Here is a 15161-nt window from a genome sequence, read left to right as displayed (position 1 = left end):
GAAGATCCCTAGTTAAGCTAGCTAAGTGCTTCTCAACCCATTCAACAGATTTAGCTACTCATGCGAAAATAATAGAGAGTGAACAGATATAGAGAAGTAAATTCCATTTCTATAAATATTCCTATTTCCGCAGGAGTCGGCCCTCTCTCTGATCTTGAAGCTTCCGGCGCTCTCCCAAGCTTACCGGAATGATCTGTCGGCACCACTTCCTTCTCTCGCATCCGCCTTAACGTAAAAGAAAATCTAAGCGAAGGCTAAACTATAAACATAACTTGTAAACTCGTGAACCCCTTTTCTGAAGGATGTCTTTGTTATTTATAGAGCTTTGAGAGAAAGGCGGCTTCTCTCTCATGCTTGCACAGATGGGACGGCTTTAATTCCCTAATTGATGCAACGAATATTATTCACCGAAAAGCTGAATGTACTTGTTATCGTTAGCGGCTGTCAACTTAATTCGGATTCGACTGTCATCAGCTTTCTGTCCCATCGTGATTAATTATGCCTTTCACCTAGATGCGTCCACCATGTTGCGTCGACCAATGATTTCCTAAGATCGCAATTTTCGCCTTGCGTCAACGCATATTCTGTATAAAAATACAAAAATCAACTGTTCCTATGCGATGAACGCATGCGACCACAATATTATGAATTTGATGCCTTTTTAATGCAATTTAACATGTTTTATCAACGCAAGCCAGTATTATGTAAGAACTTAGCACTATGATAATGTGCATTTTTGCCCGTTATCACATTGCTACAACTTCATGAAATACTCGTAAAAAACTAGAACTCATCACAAATGACTGCATTAATGAGAGATGGAAATGGTTTGAAGTATTATATCAGTTTTATCGATACATTGTTTGGGTGGTTTGGATAATACATACATCAAGGTCAATGTTAATGCAATCGATCGACCACGATATCGTACTAGGAAAGGTGAGATAGCCACAAACATGTTTGGTGTATGTTCTCCAAATGGAGAGTTCATATTCGTTATTCCAGGGTGGGAAGAATCCACAGCCGATTCTAAGGTGCTTAGGTGTTGGGAATGTCGTAGAACTTGCAGTTCGTGTTAAACATTCTATTTGTCAATAATAATAAATTGTTGATTTTGCATTCTATTATGAAAATCCAATAAACATATCCATGGCTATAGTCTAAATACTTTAACTTTATGTAGTGACATAAATAGGATCAAGTTAATAGTATATAGTCTAAATGGTCTAATAGTATATGGATAAAATTGGGTATCTCATCCTGGTATCATTATCGGATGCGGCTCACTCTGTAGTTATTACAAGAAGTTGTAAAGTGCTACAAACGATGTGATCCATAGATCATTCATGTTGAGATATTAAGTGGGGGTATCCTATGCAATGAGTTTGCATATAGACTGGACCACGAAAATAGTTACTTTTCTTTATAACGACCGTTTACTATTAAAACTGAGTATTTCATTTATTAAGTAACCTAGGTTAACTCAATCTTAATCCTGAGCTAGCTATGAACTCTTGTTTGTTCGGGATTATTCTTTGATCTGCAAATAGTGAGAGTAGTTCAACAACATTGCTCAATAAGCCTCCCATTTTGAGGATAAGACCTAATGAATAGCTAGGGACATAGCCCTGCAAGATGGAATTCACTCCTACACGATTTAGAATTGGTAGATAGGTTGTTTTCTTAAGTACTGATTCCAGGTATTGAATAATCGGGGCCCCGCCTTCTCATGATAGAGAAATAATTTGATTCATAGGCATTATGAATCAAAATTATTCATTAGAGGGTCAGTGGAAACTTAAGAAACAAGATGTATTCACAGGGGTAAAACGGTTATCTTGACCCAGCTGTGTTTACGAACAACCTATGAAGGATCGACTTACTAATTATGGTTATATAAAGTGGACATAATATATCTACATTGAAGGGAGTTCAACTATGGGCTATAGTGAAGTGACCCATTAGTTAACGAATGGGGGTTAATTCGGTATAATGATTTTAGCCAATTAATCTTAGATTGTTGGAGCCCATGATATGTAGGTCCGTGAGATCCCTCTACTAGCTCGTAAATGGATAAGCTTTAAAAGTTAATTTGAAATGTTCAAATTAGAATTAAACGAAATAGAAGAATTTATATTTAAATATGATTTAAATATATGAAGATGGATTTGTATAAAAATTAATTTAATATTCGATATTAAATTAATTAGAATTATTTAAATAATTATTTATTAATTTTATTAGAAAATTAATTTGTGAAATTAATTTTATAAAATTAATAATATTTCAGTTTTGAAATCAATTTGATTTTTGGAAAAATTGAAAAACTACAAAAATAACACAAAATGGAAAAAACGGTTTTTCCATTAACCATCTTCTACTTGCTCACACAAACATCACTCACCTTGGCTTCAATTACTCTAAGCATGAGCTGCAACTCATGTGGTGTTCTTCTTTGCATGTTCACCTGCAATAAGTAAAGAAGATTGGAGTGAAATTGAGGCATGCATTCAAAAAGATTTTACTGAAAATTTCGGGTTGAAGAAAGAGTTCTTCAAACAGTGTGGTGCAGTGAGATTCTCCTTGTTTTTCTATTGCTTTAAGCTATTCTTGAGTCCCACAACTCGTTCTAAAGCTCTAAGAGGATAGTGGGGAAGATCTTGGGTGGTTCACGGTATTTTTTGGAGAAAACAACTGCTGAGGAACAAGATCTTGAAGAGTTCTATAAAGGTATGACTACAAACCCTCTTGTATTAGATGAGTATGCTTTAGTTTCTGCCAAAATTAATGAATTTAAATAATTATTGATCCTTATTACTTTTGCTACATGTTGATACACTCTTACATTAGGGATGCGATTTCTTGACCAACTGGATTGAAGAGCCCAAAGGGTATATGAAACTTTCCAGGACAATATTTTTTGTGTGCAAACTCGAATAACTTGTCAACTAACTATTTATATAACCTGTATAGGTTATTACTACTTATGCGATGCTGGATATCCCAATGCTAAGGATTTCTTGGTGTTATGGGAGAACGATATCATCTTTCAGAATGGCGTGGTGTTGGAAATGCACCAACTAATCCAAGGAAATTTTTCAACATGAAACGTTCATCCGCTAGGAATTGCATAGAGAGCGTTTGGCGTACTGAGAGGTCGGTGGGCAATTCTTTGTGGAAAGTCATTCTACTTAGTGAAGATCCAATGTCAAACAATAGCAACATGTTGCTTGCTTCACAACTTGATCATAAGGGAGATGGGGCCGGCTGCAATGTTGGAAGCATATAAGGATGAAAACTTTGTACCTGGTGGATTGGGCGATGATAATATACAATTTATTGAAACATCTGATGAATGGACCAACTTTAGGGATGATTTGGCGAGTTGAATGTTTGATGCATGGAAACAAGCATCATGAAGAAATACTTTATCTTTGAAACTGCCTTCTTATGAATTTAACTTTAATTGACTTTGTTTCATATTCTTGTAAGCTCGAACAATTTTTTTTTTTTTAATGAAATACGTCTTACATAATTCGTACTACTAAATGTATTTCTCCACGTATTCCCTTTTTAATTCAATTAGATATACAAATGCATGTAGCTTAATGGCCGGTCGTGATAATATAAAAAAAAAACACACTTAATGCAAGGTTGAAGACGCAAAGCTGGTTGAATCGTTAATGCATTTGGTCGAGAATGGGTGGCGAGCTAATAATGGAACTTTTAAGCCTGCTATTTGTAACTACTTGAACGTATGATGCAGGAGAAAGTTCCTAACTGTGGCATTGGAGCATCAACTATAGAGTGCAAGGTGAGATTCATAACGACAATATACAACAATTAATGAGATGTTAAGCAATGCATGCAGTGGCTTCGGTTGGAATAAGGATTTCAAATGCATGGATGCATGGAAAGAGGTGTTTAATTTATGAGTTCGGGTAAGCTAATACATTACGGTGTATTATCATAGTTAGTATACTTTTTTTAACATAATACATATTCATTTGCAGTCACATCCTAACGCGAAGAGTATGAGGTACAAACCATTCCCTCATTTTGACGAATTTTCCCTTATTTTTGTGAAGAATAGAGCTGTTGGTGAAAACTGTCAGATTTCTATCGACCAGGCATTGGAAATGGCAGAAAATATGAATGCTTCCAGATTGGAATCAGAGGATATTGAGGAACCAAAGGACCAAGCATTTGAGAACATATCCGTTGTTGATGGCAAGAACGAGCTTTTCTCAGATACACCTACCAGTAAGTGTGTCGGACCAATTAATACCACTTCGAGAGGAAGCAAAAGAAAAAGGAGTATATTCCAATCTGAGTTTCTCAACATAGTCCAATTAGCGATGGACGTCCAAGAAACTCAAATGGAAAAGCTTGTATCTTGGCAAAAATATGAGCTGGAGGTTGGGATACGAAAGGATGTCATCCAAAAGATCTTCCAGGTTGAGGGTCTGGAGGAAGATGATCGATTGGCCCTTATGGATATCGTGATGACTGATATTCAGAAAACATAATGATTTTAGTCGTTCCCCTCGAGTCGAGATGTAGATATTGCATGGGTTTGTTAGGCAAGACTGACTGATTTGAAGCTATGTTGTAGATGTCTTGAATTATATATATATTTGTGTATGTAACTTGACCGTTTGTCAATCCATAGTGTATATATATTTTTGTGCACCTTGTGAACGGGTCGGAAAATATGGCCCCTGTATAAGCTAGTATCTACTTTTTCTTAAACAAGTATAATTTCTTTTGTTTAAAAGGATTTTGTTCTTTATTAAGTGATTCCAGATTGTGGTCTAAACTTCCCAAGTCAACTAATAGATTTCAAACTTGTAAAATAATTGCTTTTGTTTAAAAGGATTTTTTTTTCTTTATCAAATGATTCCAAATAGTTGTTTAACTTTCCAAAACAACTAATAGAAATCAAACTTGTAAAATAATTGCTTTTGTTTAAAAGGAATTTTGGAAGAAAAGATCCAAAACTAAAATCTGGACCATAATTCATGATTATAGAAAATATGTCTACTTAATAAAAATTTTATTCAAACAAACTATTTGTAGAATTATGGTATAAAAAAGTTCCAAAACAAATGAATGGATCATTTGAACAGATTCTTTTATATTGATTTTTAGAGTTAGAAAAACTACACCAGATACCCCTAACATCCTATATCAACTCTTCACCCCAAACAAAGACATATGAACTTAGACAAAACAACTTTGCACCCCAAACACAGACATATGAACTTCACAATGAACTCCCAGATATATGAACTCCAGACATCCTATATTAACTCTCACTCCAAACAACCCTAAGTGTTCATCTTTGTATATTTCTAAATAGAAGTTTCGTTCTTCAAAAAGAGATTGTTTCTCTTCCTTTTGTGCCAATTTCTTCAACAAGTGATAGCAGAGCCAAGCTAGCATAGCTTGCTGTAGTAGAGTTTTTGAAGATCGAGTACAACCTAGGACTGTGAAGCTTGTTGTCTGAGATACAACTACTCGTGGAGTGCATTCATCACTACAAGATGATGGAAGACCTTTAAGTTGCTGGAGGATTCAAGAAGCTCAACACTCAGAACTACAAAACATGGTCCACATGCATGAAGTCGTATCTCCAAGGCCAAACTTGTGGGATGTTGTAGGAGGCATTGAAGTCAATCCACCTGAGGATATTGCTGTTTTGAAGAAATGGAATATCAAAGCCGGTAAGATCATGTTTGCAACCAAAACTACAATTAATGAAGAAATGTTGGAGCACATCAATACAATGGAGACACCAAAGGTAGCATGGGACACGTTTGCCTCACTTTTCTCGAAGAAAAATGATGGAAGGTTGCAGTTTCTAGAGAACGAGCTTCTATCAGTTGCTCAAAGGGATATGACTATCAACCAATACTTCACCAAGGTAAAAACTCTATGTCGTAAAATCTCTAAATTAGATCCTACTTCCGCTATTTCAAAATCAAGGATGAGAAGAATTATTATTCATGAACTTAAACCTAAATATAGAAGCTTTATTGTTGCTATTCAAGGTTGGGCAGTCCAACCTTCTCTAATTGATCTAGATAATATGTTTTCCTGTCAAGAAGCATTGGCTAAGCAAATGTCGGAGGTCAGAATAAAGAACAATAACAAATAAGCGCTCTTTAGTGGCCAGAGAAAAGGTTAATCAAAATATCAAAAGAAAGTAGGATTAAAAGGAGATGAAGAAATTCCAAAACGCTCTCAAGTAGAGGAAGCTAGTAAAACTAATCAAAATCACGAGCATAGTAAAAAGGGTGAATGTTATATCTGTGAAAAGAAAAGCCTCTATGCCAGAGATTGTTGTCGAAAGAAAAAGGCAACAGAAAACAACACAGTCACCTCTCAAGCTGAGAGCATAAGTGAAGAAAAGTGGGATGCAGAGGCATGCTTTGCTACAGCAGATCCCAACCCCCAGTCCACATCCAATGTGGTGGAGAATGAAGTGGTCTTCCATGCGGAAAAGATAAATTATGAAAATGATTGGATAGTCAATCCAGTTGCTCTAACCACATAACAAGAGATAAGGATAATCTGATAGAATTAGTTAGATCTAAGAAAAGTCTAGAAAAATCTTATTCCTTGAGCTCCAAGGATCACATGCCTATAAATAGGAGATAGCTCCATATGCGAGGCAAGCAAAGCCAGAGAGTTTATGTGTAAAAAAATGAGTGATTGTCTTGAGAGTGAATGAGTAATTTCTAAGTGTTCATCATTGTATATTTCTAAATAAAAGTTTCTTTTTTCAAAAAGATATTGTCTCTTCCTTTTGTACCAATTTCTTCAACAAAAAATTGATGATGAATTATTTTATATTTGTACTATTTAGGAGTCTTTTTAAATATAAAATATATTTAAAAATATTTACACTTTATAGCAAAAAGTTCCAAAAGTATAAAACTTTTTGCTATAAAGTGTAAATATTTTTTAGATTTTTTTTTTTTTTATTTTCAAAAGTACAAATACTATTGAAACTTTTTGCTATAAAGTGTAAATATTTTTAGGATTTTTCTATTTATAAGAATTTTTTCCTCTTTATCCCCATCCTTTAATTAGGATAATTAATAAATTACTCCAAAGAAAATTGAAAATAAAATATAATATCTCATGAATGACATCAATCAATTTGAAATTATTAGGAGTACTTTTTTTTAAAGTAATTTAGGGAAGCTATAATGACCAATTAATTTGAATAGAATACTATAATATAGATCTTTGAAAAAGAAACCTAGAAAGCCCGTTCCTTTTTCTCCTTATGGAAATTTGAACAAGCTAATTAGAGATGATGCACATTTTTTGTTTTTTTAAAAGAGTCTAGCAACTACTCGATTAATTATATGTTAAATTATAATTTTAGTATTTAAATATCCAAATTTATATCTTTTTAGTCTCAAAATTTTATGTTTAAAAAATTTCAAAGTTCAAATTTCGCGCCTAAATGTCCCTAAATTTTAGAAATGTCTAATGTTCCATGATATTTCAATTTTGTGTCTAATAGTTCTTCGACATATTCAAAATTAGAAGAAAAATAATTGATTTATTGAATATAAAATTGAATTTTAAGTCTTATATGAAATCCTTAACTTTCAAATTTGTATCTAGTAGGTTAATAAAACTTTAAAAAATGTCCAACGAATCAAGTACGATGGTAGACAAATAATTTAAAATTCAATGACATATTAGACATAAATTTAAAGTTTAAAAACCTATTAGACACCTTTCAAGGTAGAATGACCTGATAGATAGAGTTTTAAAAGTTTTGACACTTTTATTTGACACTTTTAGAGTTCGTAAACTATATATGGACAAATCTGAAAGTTTAATGATTGAACTTGTTGTACAATTCTAAAACTTCGTTATTAATTTAAAATATGATTTATAACAAAAATTAATATATTTGGATATAATTGAAATTCCAACCTAAACATAATTATGTTAATGTAGTCATATGTCATCGATCAACAAATCAAATATTTGAAAATATATTTTAAAATATTCTTCAACAAATTGCAAAAATCACTCATTATTTAAATATTTAATTTCAATTTCAACATAGTAACCAATAATGATAAAGTAAATAGTTGCTTTTAAATTTTTAAACAATCGTGCTATGTTTAAGTTGGCAACAAAGTCACTTGTTATATTACAATCACATCTTCAAACTTTTAATTTGATTAATCATTTAAGCTAAATTATATCCTATCAACTTTTAACTTTCTTGGTAACATATAACCAAAATTTGGGTGCAATGTAATTATTTCAAAACAAATTCAAAATTTGTAATTCTATATTAACCAAGAAAATATTATTTTAAATTTTGTAATTACAATATTGACCTTCTAGAGTAAATTAAATTGTATTATTCCACTTCTTAATGACTCGGGAGTTAAATTGAAGTCAATTTATATTAATATTTTTCTAGAAAGAGACTCACAAAAAATTGACATTGACCAAAGTTTTTTTTTTTGTTCCTTCTTGGGATTAAGAAATATAAACCTCAGCTGAATTTTAGACTTAGTATCAATTAAAATAATTATATTAATTTAAATCCATATTTACACTTTCTAATTTTCTTTCGATTAATATTATGAAGAACTTATAATTCGAGTGAATTAAACTTTTAAATTTTCATAAGCTAATCAATTTAGATTATCACAACGATTAACCTTTGAAAATCATCTATACATTAATTCTCAAATTTGTGTTGACTTTTTCAAATGTCGATTTTATAGAATGGACGATTAGAGTAAATGTAGAAATGACTTTCAAAGAAAATTGTAATTAAGAGTCTACATTGAATCATATATAAAAAAAAATTATAAATTTAGTTGATATAGTTACAAGTTTCACACGATTTTTTCCAATAAAGAGAGTATACATTGACACAATTACAAATATTCAGAAGTTAAATTACCATCTTAAATTTTAGAGGTATAATGGATGTTTTTTTAATGGTTTGTTTTTAAGGAATTAGTAGAAGTCTGTTAACGCAATCTATGTGGAAATTTGAAAAATGAACATAATGACAAAACTGCCCCATTCTTCTTTCTAAATACTCACTGTCACAGATTTTTCTTCATCGATTCGGTGGGTTCTTCCATTGACTTCGGGTCATTGGTTTGGTCAAAAGAGTAAAATCGTTCATTATTTGTGATTAATGAGCTACAAGTTAATTTTCGAAATAGTATAGGCCAACTAACTAAGACATACCCTCTCAAATAAGGGGTTAAATATTTGAATAATTCATCTTATATGTTGTTGAAGTAAAAAAATAATAATAATAATAATAAAAATCTTCATAATTTGGATTTTTTTTTATTTTAATTTTTAATGATTCGAACCTTTGACTACTTGATCAAATGATATGTACCTAAATAAGTTGAACTACACTTAGATTAACATTATTTGGTTAAATCATACATCTTTTTTATATAATTAGTTAATCATTTAAAACTTATCGCTAGGGGTAGTCGGTTCGGTTTGGTTCGGTTTTAAATGTCGATTTCATTTTTTTTCCTTATTTTAAAATTATTTTTGTTTTGTTTCCTTTGCTTTTTATTTCTTTTTTTCTTCCACTTCCTCTTGCCTATGACAATCTTTTTCTCTTTTTTTATTTTTTTAATTTTACAAGTTTTTCTAAATATAATTTAAGTATCAAACCACAGTAAGAAGATGTTCAAATGACTACAATAAAAACTAAAGAGTTCTACAAAGTACATAATATAGAAATTTCAAACAACCACCTTCAAAGTTTTAAGTCACATAAAAGCAACAAATAACACGCCAAGCACTTAATAATAACATAGTAACATTCTTCCCATTATTTGTCACATCACTCTCCTTTTCCTTGTTCTTTACCTTCGCCGCTTCGTTCAAACCCCCTACAAAGATTAAGAAAAAATATGATAAACTTGTTAGTTGTTACTATAATAAATATATAAATAAATATATTGAAAAAATATAAATATATTTTAAAGATACGAATCTTCCTCGTCATCTACAATTTCCTCCAAGTATTGTCGTAAATCAATGCTAATTTTTTTTAACATAACCAATTTTGTGTACATACAAGTGTCTTAATTGTGGTTGAAGCTAATGAGGTACGAAAAGGATCAATTACTCTCCCACTAGTGTTGAATGTGAACTCAGAAGCAACTATGGATATTAGAATTGCTAAAAGATCTCTTGCAATTTTGCTAAGAATCTTATATTTAGCAGAATTCCCCTTCCACCAATCTAAGATATAAAGTTATCCTCACGTTTAACACGAGGCTCCAATAAGTAAATATCAACTTCTGAATCCACATTTTGTGAATCGTCTTCATCCAAATCTTCAAAATCGAAACGAAAAACTTTTGAAGCACTTGTAGTTTCAAATGAAGCACTTTTAATGGTACATGAAGATTGACCTTTATTAGCAACCGATAGTGGTAAATTGTATTCATTGAACAATGCTCTCAAAACACTCTCTACCTTACTTCCTACGGCTCTTGCCACATCAAAATCAAATAACCAATTTAGGCAATACAAAAGAAATTTCATCTTATAACGAGGGTCCAAAACACAACATACAAAAATAAATTTGTTCTATCTTTTTTCTCCCAATATTTATCAAACTTTTCTTCATTTTCGTTACCATTTCATGCAAAAGCATATCATTAGGACCAATTGCACTTGAATATTTTTTTGTGCAGCTCTAAATAATACTAATCTCATGGAAGACTGTATTGGAAGTAACATACAAAGACCCTGAAAGCCGTATAGTTACTTCATAGAACATTAACAAGAATTTGATAAATATTCTAGCAATTTTCCAATCCCTGTTGGTTGGTTTTTCCACCTTATTCATGTAGATCATGTCGTTGTTTTCTAACCTCTCAAATATCTTTTCAAATTTTACAATTGTCTTAAGCATCAAATAACTAGAATTCCATCTAGTTTGAACATCAAGACACAACATACTTTTACTATCTATGTTCTCCTCTTCAATACACTTCTTAAATATAGCAAGTCGAGTAGGAGAAAATCTAACAAACCTCACAGCATCTCGAATTCAAACCAATGAACCATTAACATTTTTTAGGCTATCACATACAATTAAGCTCAATATATGTGCACAACATCGAACATGCAAGAACTCACCATCTAACACCAACCCATGCTTAAAACGCTTCATCAGATAAGCAATGACAGTCTCATTTGACAAAGCATTATCAACTATTAATATCATAACCCTTTCAATACCCCACAGTTTTAGACATTTCTCAACCTCTTTTCCTACCGTCTCCCCTCTATGGTTCTCAATTTGGATGAAATTAAGAATTCTCTTATATAACTTCCAATCTTTATCAATAAAGTGTGCAGTCAAAACCAAAAAGTTCATATTTTGGATTGATGACCACGTATCGGTTGTGAGTGACACTCTATATCTTTGATTCACAAAAATGTCTTTCAACTTCTCTTTCATGCTATCATATATTTCCAAAATATCCCTAGTAACTGTTTTTCAAGAAGAAAGAACAAATTTTGGTTATACTAATGTTAAAGTCTCATTCACAAACCTCTTAAATCCTTGGTTCTCTATGAATTTTTCTCTTTCTTCCCTTTGCAGACTTTGAATCGTTGAGAAACAATCACATCCAGCGAAATGAACCTAAATAATAGATCGGAGAGATGTCCGGTTGGGAAACAAATATCGTGGTTTTGTGCCCTAATTGAGATCAAAGACGAAGGAAAAAGGATAAATTAAAAATCACATCTAAATCAAAACTGAGAGAAAATAAACTGAGAGGATGAGAAACAAAAACTTACTTGTGGTGCGAACTATGGCAATCGGTAGCCACTAGGTGTTGGAGAAGGTGGAGCGACAACGAAATGGAGAAGATCCAAAAGATCAAGAGAGATGGAGAGATGGAGAGACGAAGAGATGGAGGGAGAGAAGATTAAGAGAGATAGAGAAATGGAGTGGCTGCTAACTTGAAACTTGAGAGTTGAGAGACGAGAGGAGGTGTTGGTGCTTAGGGGTGGAATCAAAACAAAAGAGATGGGGATGGGAGATAATATCATATATGGAGGGACGAGGGGCAGATCGGCGGTGCACGAAATTGGAGTCGAATCGAACCATTTTAATTTGGTTTTGGAATTACATCGAACCGCATCAAACTAAATTTTTCAGTGTTGTTGATACTTCGATTCGATTTTGCAAATTAGTTCGATTTATGCGATTTCACTGTCCACCCATACTTGTCGGTTCTTTTGTGTAATATTTTCTTATGTTATAACTTAATCAATCTAGTATAATAAGCTTCAAGACAATCAATCAAATAAAAGAACACAGGTATATACATAAAAAGAATATGTCATATATCCAGTTTGGTAATAATTTATAGTATGTGTCAATATGAATATAACTTAATGGATAAAATTATTAATTACTATCTCAAAGATGGATGGTTTAACCATTGTAAAGAATCAATTAATAATCACGTTTTAAAAGTATTAGGATAAAAACAAAGTAGTTGAAAATACAAGGCCTAAAATGGATATTCTGAAAGATTAAAGTTAAAAATCAAGTGAAAATGATCATTTTAAAAGTACAATGACCAAACTACAAAATATTCATATTAAAAGTACAAAATTTTATGTAATGGACAATATATTTAAAAACTTATCTGATTCTTTATTAAATTAGAATAGTAATTGTATATTATAAATATTATAACGTGTTAGACAGATGTCCAAACTTAGTGTTAAAAGTCAAGTGTCCTTCTTCTATTACCACATGTGTTGGTCATATGTCATACAACAATCTATGCTTGGTGCTCAAATGTGTCACATCCTACTTGCCAAAATCTCTATAAATAAGTGGCCATTTGTAGATTTTAAAAACACACATACATTAGGCAAAATCCATGAATTTTGGAGAAGGTGGAGAATCTTGAGAATTTTTCTTATTTTATATTTCGCTATTTATTTATTTTGTATATTATATATATTTATTTTAATATTATATTTTATTGGTATCCATGTTCTCGTTGTACTTCTCAATTTTACAACATGTTATCACCACGAGCTCCAATCATTTCTCCAACTAAAGGTAGGTCTTAAAGCTATGTCATTTTCCCTCTTCGTTATAATTTATAAATTTAATGTTATTTTACATATTTAATATTCATTAAATTTCTAGCATAATTACAATATTTTGTGTTATGCATGACAAACTTTACGAAATTAGAATTAACAGGCCTTGATAAATATTTGTCAAGGGTACTCGATGCCGAAATTCACCTGGATGCTATGAACTTAAAGGAAACAATTAAAAAAGAAAATACAACATCCAATCAGAACAAAGCAAAACTATGATTTTCCTTCGTCCTCATCTTCACAAGGGATTGAAAATGGAGTATCTTAGAATAAAAGGTCCTCGTATGTTGTGAAATTTTTTGAAAGAGAAGTATGATCATAAAAAAAACAGTTATTCTTCCTAAAACTTGTTATGAGTGGATGCATTTGAGGCTACGAGATTTTAAATTAGTAAATGATTACAATTCCACATTATTTAAGATCAGTTCGAAATTGTTGTTATGCGGAGAGAAAATTAATGATGCTGATATATTAGAGAAGACATTTTCTACATTTCATGTCTCGAGTATGCTCCTACAGCAACAATATTGAGATAAATATTTTAAACAATATTCTGAACTAATTTCATGTCTTCTCTTGGGATAACAAAATAACAAGTTATTGATGAAGAACCACGAATCTCGACCAACTAAAACAATACCGTTCCTTGAAGTGAATGTTGTGAATGTTAATAATTGTGGTCAAGGTCGTGGTCGGTACCGTGGCAAAGGAAGAAATAATTATTACTTTCGTGGTAGTCATTCTAATCATTCAAATTTCAAAAGAACCACACAAAATGATGATTACAAAGGAAAATCTCCACAAGATAAAAGTTCAAAAAGTGTTGAAAATAAATATTTTCGATCCAGAAGGACTAAGCATTGGTCACGTACCTATCGTACGTCAAAACACTTAGTTGCTCTCTATCAAGCCTCATTGAAGGAAAAAGGAAAAAAATATGGAAGCAAATTTTGTATACCATGATAATGATATATATGACCCATCTAATATGACAAAATTGGATGTGGCAGACTTCTTTAAATCTCCTGAAGAGAAGATCGATACAGTTGACGGAACATCAAATGTTTCTTTTAACTATGAAAATAGCTAGAATTAATGTTGTTTTTTTTTTTTTTTTATCCATCTTTATGTTTTTTCTTTCTCTTAGTAAATGTTAACTTTTGTATATTCCAAGTATTGTTTTTCTTATTGTAATTATTTTCTTTTAATGAAGAAACCTGGATCATTTTCATATGTTGGGTGATTCAAAAATGGGCAAAGAAGATCTATGTCCGATAGATAGTGCAACTACACATACAATACTTACAAGTAGAAAATATTTTTCCAAACTGAATAATATCGGAAGCAAAAGTCAATACAATATCAGGTTCTGCAAACCTAATTGAGAGGTTTGGAAAAGCAAATATTAGTTTGCCTATAGGAACAAAATTTATAATTATGCATTGTTCTTTAATCAATCAAAGAAAAATCTACTTAGTTTTAAAGATATACATTGCAATGATTATCATATTGAGACTGATGGAAAGAATAATATGGAGTAATTTTATATCACATCTACTGTCTTGTTGGGATCGAATCCCGAGCAGAAGTATGTGAACATCTTGTATCTCGTTAACCGATTTTTGAAGAAACAAAAACAATATTCTAAAACAGAAGGTAGAAGGATAAACACATTATAGGCATGCTTTAGATGAAAGGAAATAAGAAGAAAGAACTATTCTTACATTTGAAGATTCCAAGAGCTCCTAGAACAATCCTCTCGCTTTTTCAACGAACACAAATATCTCCTCAAACAATATTGAACACGACCACGAGAATAACCTTGTTATTATCTAGGACTCTAATAGAAGGATATATGGTATCCAACTATTGGAAGAGAGTGAAGAGGAAAGAATTCTTTAGAGAGAATATAGAGGATTTCTTTGGTGGCTAGGATCAAAATTGCAAAATCGAATCTTTCCCTAAAAGGGCCATAA

The sequence above is a fragment of the Benincasa hispida genome, chromosome 4 (assembly GCF_027475165.1).
Source record: "Benincasa hispida cultivar pf3 chromosome 4, pf3_genome.v1.1, whole genome shotgun sequence".
NCBI classification, from domain to species: Eukaryota; Viridiplantae; Streptophyta; class Magnoliopsida; order Cucurbitales; family Cucurbitaceae; genus Benincasa; species Benincasa hispida.
This window is presented reverse-complemented; position numbering follows the sequence as displayed.